This window comes from Callospermophilus lateralis, chromosome X (genome assembly GCF_048772815.1).
Source record: "Callospermophilus lateralis isolate mCalLat2 chromosome X, mCalLat2.hap1, whole genome shotgun sequence".
NCBI classification, from domain to species: domain Eukaryota; kingdom Metazoa; phylum Chordata; class Mammalia; order Rodentia; family Sciuridae; genus Callospermophilus; species Callospermophilus lateralis.
In genome coordinates this window covers 86,342,163-86,350,052 of record NC_135325.1, presented here as the reverse complement: position 1 = coordinate 86,350,052, position 7,890 = coordinate 86,342,163, and the positions used below count along the sequence as shown (strand labels likewise).

Sequence of the window (7,890 nt, the reverse complement as noted above, 5' to 3'; positions counted from 1 at the left end):
GACAAATGGTGTTGAGAAGCCCAGTAATTAAGGACAATTAACCATTGGGGTTGGTAAACTGGAGGGACTTTGACAAGAACAGTTTTGGTGAAGTGTTGGGGATGGAGGCTCGATTGAATGGGCTGGAAAATAAATGGATTTAAATAAAAGAGTGAATAGGAAATGAGACATGGAAACCATGTGTATAGACAACTTGTTTAAGAGTTGTTTTTTTTTTTTAAGATAGAGAGAGGGGAGAGAGAGAGAGAGAGAGAGAGAGAGAGAGAGAGAGAGAGAGAATTTTTTAATATTTATTTTTTTTAGTTTTCGGCGGACACAACATCTTTGTTTGTATGTGGTGCTGAGGATCAAACCTGGGCCGCACGCATGCCAGGCAAGTGTGCTACCACTTGAGCCACATCCCCAGCCCAAGAGTTGTTTTGATTGTGTGGTTTCTTTCTGCTGCATTTGTTTTCAAATGGGCCTACTCTGTCACATGCATTATATTGGAGCTAGTAAACGTTTGAAGACAGAAAGATCTATCTTAAGCTTTTCCTGCATCAGAGATTGGCTCCCACATGTGAAAACAAAAGTTATGTCTTGTTTTACAGAGAAGGGTGTTTGAGGGAGTTTGAGGCAGGTGGAAACTGAGGTGTCTGAGACACCCAGATGGTGTCCATTAAGATTAATAGATATGGGATATATATATATCTCAACTCATCAATTCCTGGGCTTGAGTCAATAAGTCATTCAAGCCCAGGAATTGATGAGTTGAAAGAAGACAGTGGAGGCACTGAATAAAGATACCAATAATTTTGGGGCTGGGGTTGTGGCTCAACAGTAGAGTGCTTGCCTCACACATGTGAGGCACTGGGTTCAATCCACATAAAAATAAAAATAAAGATATTGTGTCCATCTTTTTAAAAAATACCAATAATTTGGTGGTGGTGGTGGGGTAATGATTCAGAAGTTGAGGAAATTTCTGGTTGATGACCTGAAAGGAGATGGTTAGATTGGTTCTGTTCCAAAGGACAAAATTTGTCCATGAAAGACTAACAAGAAGACTTCCTGAGATCCAAGGCTGCAAGGGAATTTGGAATTTGAAAGTGAGTCTAGATGGGGCCTACCTGTGAATGAAGCTGTCCAGTATAATAAGACAAAAATTAACCCCTCCCTTTTTAAAGAAAATGTATATTATGATACCATTTGTGTAAAATTTTATAAACCTCCAAAATTCAATAGTATATAATATTCATGAACATACACTCAGTGGTAAAGACCCAAGAACTTAAATAAGAAGAACCCTTGCTAACTGCCAACTTCAGGATAATAGTTGTCAACAGTTGCCAGGGAAGGAAGGAGGGAAATGGAACAGGGAGAACATTAATTGTTTCTTCAGTGTTTTCTTTCTTTTTTAAAGAAATGATCTAAGGTAAAGATAGAAAATGTGAACACCTGTTAAATACAGACAGTAGCTATCTGAGTTATAATGATACCAACCTCACTGGGTCATTGTGAAGAATATGTTAATCTGTCTAAAGTGCTTCTGACAGGACTCACACATTACTGTACCCAATAAGTCTGAACTATTGGAATCCACTTTTTTTTGCTTCTGTGCTTTTCTTTATGTTTGAAGACTTCCTGAATGTTTAGATATGTTTGAAAACAAAATCAGTCATTCCATGGAAAAATGCCACTATTCATTTCCAAGCAATTTTTGTTCCAGCAGGCTGATTGCTGTTATAGGGACAGTAGTGAAAAGTCATTCATTACAAGTCATTCCATCTAACTGCCATACCCCCATAGGAGTGGGAAAGGGAGGGTGTTGCAGATGCTTTGGAAGGAAAATACAACCAGCTAAGCAGTGGGCTTATCAGAACTTCCTGATGGGTTTCCCTTGGACTTCTTACAATGTTAAACTTGAACTTGATATGGAGCATCTTTGCCATTTTGGATGATTTGTAATTTCAGGAAGCTCCCTTTTATGGCTAAGGAGTAAAAGCAACAGTGGTGAGAACATCAGTACACCCTCCAGCAGTAGCAGAACCAGCTAAACTACTTAGAGTCCTAGACTGACTGAGGATTCTGGGAAACGCCCTCTTCCTTGGAGAGGGCACAGGCACAATGCACAGAAACTGTAAAAGTAGTAGTAGAAAGCACCCAGGGACAGTTGCACATGCAAGTAATCCAGCAGCTGTGGAAACTGAGCCAGGAGGGTCAAAAGTTCGAGGCCAGCTTCAGCAGTCCTAAACAAAACAAGCCATTGGAAAGTCAAGCTACCTCTTTGGAATAAGTCTGGCAAAGCTTCAGAGGACATTGGTGAGACAATGACATACTCCATAGAGGAGAAGCAATTCTTTGAAAATAACTGCATCCCAGGGCAGCCATCCTTGCTTCCCAGGTGAGGGCTTAGAATCAGAAGGACCAGGAAGACACAGTAGCCTTTGGAAAAGAGCATGAAGACCCTACAGAAAACTAGGAGACCTGAGTTCTGATTATTCACAAACCACTGAGGGGCTAGAGATGTCAGACCAGTCATCTGGTTTGCTCACTTGCCAGCCTGCCTGCTTTTCCCTTCCTCCATCCTTCCCCTCCATTTTCCATAAGGATAGAAAGTTAGATGATTCCTAAAGGGCCCTCCAGCTTTGACTCTTTTTTAAATGTTTTTTTTTTATTTTTAGTTATAGTTGCACACAATATTTTTATTTATATGTGGTGCTGAGGATCAAACCCAGGGCCTCACACATGCTAGGCAAGTGTTCTACCATTGGGCCCCAGCCCCAGCTCACCAGCTTTGGCTCTTAATGGTTATATACTCCCCAACATTTCTTTTCTTGTGGTACTCGGGGAATTAAACTCAGGGGTTCTCTACCACTGAGCCACATCCTCAGCCCTTTTTATTTTTTTTAATTTTGAGACAGGGTCTTGCTAAGGTGCTGAGGCTGGCCTTGAACTTGTGATCCTCCTGCCTCAGGCTCCAAAGACACTGGGATTAAAGGTGTGGGCCGTGGTACCCAGCCTGATGGCTCTGTTCTTACAGCACACACTGCTCACTTTATCCATCGTAGCCCAGCTGAGAACTAAAACCTTGGGTAGATGGGAAATGGTCCTAATATATATCCAAGCATCTGTTTTGTTTTGTTTTTGGTACTGGGGATTGAACCCAGGGGCACTTAACCACTGAGCCACATCCTTAGTCCTTTTTATTTTTTATTTAGAGACAGGGTCTCACTAAGTTGCGTAGGTCCTCCCTAACTTGCTGAGGCTGGCTTTGAACTCATGATCCTTCTGCCTCAGCCTCCCAAACTGCTGGGATTACAGGCATACTTCACTACATCCTGCTCTAAGCATCTGTTTCTTCAGTCTTAGAATAATCAAAGCAAACATGTGAAGACTACACACAACGAATATGGAGGTAAGGACAAGATAGGGAACAATGAAAAGCAAGAGAGGCACTCTCAAGGCCCAAGAGCTGAAGGGGTGCTTAGTTAAAATTTGGGGTGGGGGAGTAATTACCAAGCTTGAGAGGAGAAAATGGGAAAATTTCTGGAAGGATATGATGTGGTTAAAGAGGGGTAGGTGGAGACTGGAGAGAGTGGTTGAACAGAGTCAGGTGGTTATTTCATTATTCCAACTTCACCTTCTCTCCGTCGGAAAGGATTTCAGGTACTTTATGGGGGCATGCAAACTCTGTCAAAATGGCATAAATTAAAGATAGAAAAACAAAGGAGGTGGGTGCAAAGTTCAGCCAATCATAAGGCTACCAATGCATACCATAAAAACCTCAGCTGCCACAAAGGGTGGGCCCAAAAGTTGTCTCTAAGCTTTCTAGCAGCCAACAGGAAAGGGGAAACCTTTTACAATGTCCAAGAGATAAAAACAAACTAATTGCTCAGAAGGGCAACTGTTTTCAGTACTAAGATCAGACAGGAATTCCTCTCAGGGTCCTCAGAGAGGATGCTGTGGGATACAATGAACAACATCCTTGACAACATCCTTACAATAGCGGTAGCAACAAGTTTCAAAGGGCTGTTTTTCCTAAGGACCCTCAGGATCAACTGCCTATATCCCACCACAGCCAAGCAATTAGAAGCTAAAGATAGCATGTGAAGGTGCAGAACACTGTGTCTAGTATGTTCACATGGGTGGGAAAAAGAAGATTATATATAAGCATGCATATGCATAGAACCTCTCTGGAAGAATAAATTGGTAATAGTGGTTGCCCCTAGGGAGAGGAAGTGGAGGAGTGTGGCCTGGGAGAGCAGACAGAGAGACTTCCTTTCATCATATACCATTTTTATTCTGCATGGATTTTTGTTAACCATGGCTTATTTCTTAAAATAAGAGCATTGGTTACAGAAATAATAATGGCATTAGAGTTTCAGAGGTTCAGTGAGGTTTGACCTCCAAGCCACAGCCAGGCTGGGGATGTCCAAAAGTTATCCTTGATTTTTAAGAAAAGAAGAAAAGTAACATTTATTGAGCAACTCCTGGATGCTAAGGGGCTTTTGTTCATATTATCTGACTTAATCCACACAACAATCCTGCAAGAGAAATCTACCTTATAAACAATCAACTCCTTTTCCTTAGAGAAGACACTGTTTTGTTTTATTCTATGATTGACTTTTGGGAGAAATGAGCAACTGGAAGGAAAATAAGCAGCTATAGGGAATTTAAGAAAAAGAGAACCTCCCCATGAACTATTTATTTAACTTATCCTCTAGAACATTCTACCTTCTCCTTGCCTGGGCTTGACCACAGGTTTTCAGCATGCAAACCCTGATGGTTTGCCAGGCTTCCGTCAGAAAATCAAGATTCACTCAAAATTAAGGTAGCCCAATAAAAACAATGATGCCAAGTTAAATATTAATCTCAGAAAAAATAATTAGCATAAGTATGCCCCAAATGTTGCATGGCTTCATTACTGCCTGGTGGCAATGAAAATCTCAGGTTTCTACTAGACCTTTTCTGAAAACTAGTGGGGGTTGTATGGGGACACCTCCTTACAGCCTGGCTGGAGAGGAAATCTAGCTTTCCCACTCCATCTCCGCTGATGTGGATGGGGTGGAGCCAGTTTTCTTTGTGATGTTTGGCTGTACTACAGCAGTATTGTCTAAAAGTTGTATGTCTTGCTAGGTTGCCTCTTTCCTGGTCCTTTGCCTAGAGAGAGTTTGGATTTTTCTAGAGCTTTAAAAAAAAAAACTCTGCCTATTGACATTTTGGGGTTGGCAGATTCTCTAGCGCTAAGGCCCAGGATATATGAGGCAAAAAAAAAAACCTGGGGAATCCAATACCATGTTGTTTCTCAGGTTCTGAAGTCCCTAGTTGGCCCATTTCCCCCTCCATCCTAAAAAGTCTTATTAAGTTTTTTGAAAAATATATGATGCCTATGGTTGTTATCTGACATCCCGTATTTTTATTTTCTAAATCTGGCCCAGGATCCCTATTACCAGCTGAGGCAATAATGACTAATGGGAATTTTAGAGGAATTTTCAACTGTAAAGAGTGCAACAATAAGAAGGTTCTGTTAAATCCTTATTATCTCAGAAAAAAATCAATTTTTTTAATAGAATTAAGGTGATCCTCCAACTTTCTTTCCCATTTCTGGTAATCAAGAGTTTTACTATGTTTCTAGAATCTTGGCTAACTTTCCTTCCCAAGTATTTGCCAGTGACATTGAATTTGTGCTAATGAGGCCCTCTGCTGTCTGCAGAGAGAAGGGCAATTCCATAAATCTACAGGCTGTAGCAAATTTCTCTGCAGTAGAACAAGGTGATCAGGAGATTATAAATTACTTTCAATTATTACAGTACCTGATCCTCATACTATGGGGATCTGTAATGCCATAGCCCTGTTTAGTTTCAAGATATTCTTTCCTTCTCTCCTCACATAGATATGTAGTAACATAGTTCGAAAAGGAAAGTTATCTCATTTTGGACATTTTAGTGATAAGCTCTTCCCATATCCCCCCAGTTGGGGTATTGGGAGTCACTTGGGGCCTCATTGAGGCAGGTCTGGGCATGACAGTCAGTAATATCTGACAAAGAGAGGGAAAAATTCACACAGGCCCAGCTAGGACATAGAGTTGTGTTAGTCTGGAAGCTTCCATGGCCTTTACTCAACCAAACCAATAAGGAAAGTAGAATAGTGTTCCGGCCCATGGACCAAACAGACCCCAATTTATGGAAAGTGGCTGGCTTTCTAATTAGCATTGATTTCTGCTCCATCTACGAATTCACTGAGAGTCTTGAGTAGGGGCAGGGAGAAAAGCAACGGCAGATGGCATACTACAGACTCCTAGGAGGCACTGAAAAGGACACAGACTAACACCAAAGGTACAGCTACTCTCCCCACTGAAGGAAGCAAAGTTACAATTGGTACTGATTCTGTGTTGTTCCAGAAAGGAAGGAAACTTACAGTTATTATTACTGTCATCAGGCACTCTATATAGTTATATCATTTAATAGTCACAACAGCCCTGATAATAAATCTATATTGACTGAGAGTTGTCACAGAAGTGACTAGCAATGTTCCAAGTACTTCATGTAAGTTGTTTCACTTAATCTTCACAATACCACCACCAAGTCATTTCTGCTGTTACTATTTTATAGATCACACAGCTAAGAAGTTGAATAGCTGGGATTTGAATTCAGGTTTGATGCCACAGCTCAGGCTCTGAACCACTACCCTGAACTTTTGGGAAATAAGGAATTTGAACTGGGGTCTCTGAAGAACTTTCAAATCTCAGGGGCCAGGGTGAAGGAGTCAGATGGAGGAATGTATGCAAGAATTCACTCGCCCACACTCAGTCTGGAGAGAACTTTGAGCTGGTCAGAGTGGCTCTTGAAGCTGTTGGTATTTTCTGGTAAGCCCACCAGGTGTAGTGGTTATTTTTTGTGAGGGGCACAGTGGCTGACAGGAGGCAAGAAAGGACTTCCCACTGCTATCAATGTTTTGGGTTTTTTGTTTGTTTGTTTTGTTTTTTTGGGTATTGGGAAACTAACCCAGGGATGCTTTACCACTTAACTACACCCCCAGCCCTTTTTATTTTTATTATTTTGAGACAGGGTCTCACTAAGTTGCTGTGGCTGGCCTTGAACTTATGATCCTCCTCTCTCAGCCCCCAAGATGCTGGGATTACAGGTGTATGGCCACCATGCCCAGCAATGTTTTGGGTTTTGATATGGATGGTAGATATGTCAAATGTGTGGAAAACTCATTGAGATATAAATTTATACAATTGTGTACTTTCTAATTTTGTTAAGGCAATGAGAGTTTTGGTAAGACAGAGTAGACATAATTCTATACTTATATACACTTAAAAACTTTGGACATTATCCATAAAATAACCATAAGAAAGCTCAAAGGTGAAAAGAGGCAGCTAGGGCTCACTCCCGCCCCCCGACCCTCTCTCTCTCTATATATATATATATCTCCCCTCCCTCTCTCCCTCTCTCCCTCCTATATCCCCTCCTTCCTGGCTTCTATGAGCTGACCGGCTTTCTTTCACCATATCCTTCTGCCAGAGCAATGGAGTCAGCTAACCATGGACTGAACCTCTGAAACTGTGAACCCCAAATAATCCTTTCCTCATCTACAAAGGAAGAAAGGAAACCTGAGCAATTTCACAAGACCCTGTCTCAAAATAAAAAAATAAAAAGGGCCAGTTCCTGGTGGGATTGCAAAATGGTGCAACCACTCTGGAAAGCAGTATGGAGATTCCTTGGAAAATTGGGAATGGAGTCATCATTTTAGCAAGTTATCCCACTCCTTGGTCTATACCCAAATGACTTAAAAACAGCATACTACAAGGACACAGCCACTTCAATGTTTAGAGCAGCTCAATTCGCAATAGCCAGACTGTGCAGCCAACCTAGATGCCCTTCAGTAGACGAATGGATAAAGAAACTG

At 41.4% G+C, this 7,890-nt stretch overlaps 1 non-coding gene across 1 annotated transcript; it reads left to right on the top strand.

Moving 5' to 3' along the window:
• Window positions 1-421: 421 nt before the first annotated feature.
• On the top strand, window positions 422-561 carry LOC143639584 (small nucleolar RNA SNORA12). The gene has a single exon (XR_013154731.1). It is a non-coding gene; the product is annotated as a small nucleolar RNA SNORA12 (small nucleolar RNA).
• Window positions 562-7,890: the final 7,329 nt, after the last annotated feature.